Source organism: Silene latifolia, chromosome X (genome assembly GCF_048544455.1).
Source record: "Silene latifolia isolate original U9 population chromosome X, ASM4854445v1, whole genome shotgun sequence".
NCBI classification, from domain to species: Eukaryota; Viridiplantae; Streptophyta; class Magnoliopsida; order Caryophyllales; family Caryophyllaceae; genus Silene; species Silene latifolia.
In genome coordinates this window covers 7,870,932-7,871,505 of record NC_133537.1, presented here as the reverse complement: position 1 = coordinate 7,871,505, position 574 = coordinate 7,870,932, and positions in this window count along the sequence as shown.

The following is a 574-nucleotide window of genomic DNA, read 5'->3' as shown; positions in this document are numbered from 1 at the left end:
ACATACTCATACATTACAAATCATATTTCCATGTTACTAATGCAACAATATTACAAACCCACTTCGTCACCTAAACATATTCATAATCACAAAATTCATATTCTCATGCAATTGACACTCCATCTTTTCCAATTAATTCTTCCCATTATAACCACATTCTTCATCTAACAAGTGCATATGATACAACAGTAGACAAGTATATAAACTTATTAAGTTTACGCAAACAAAATTATGTAAAATTATGTCACATCCTCTAATAACATGTTACTAGTATAGACACATTATAAATCTTTCATCCTGCAACATCATTATTCATCACATATTATCACATATGAACTACTTCCTTTTTTCACCACTATCATTCAGCATGCTTTCAACCAACAACATACAAAATCACATCGATTCATGCCACACATCACTATATAGGTACACAATTCACAAAATAAACACATAGCGATCCCGACTCATATCGCATAGTGACCAGTTCAAAATTGTAGGGCGAGTTCGCGACTTTAGGACGTCTTCCAAGTCTTTGCATTAACTCCTACAACTTCTACCCCGGGTTCATTTTAAT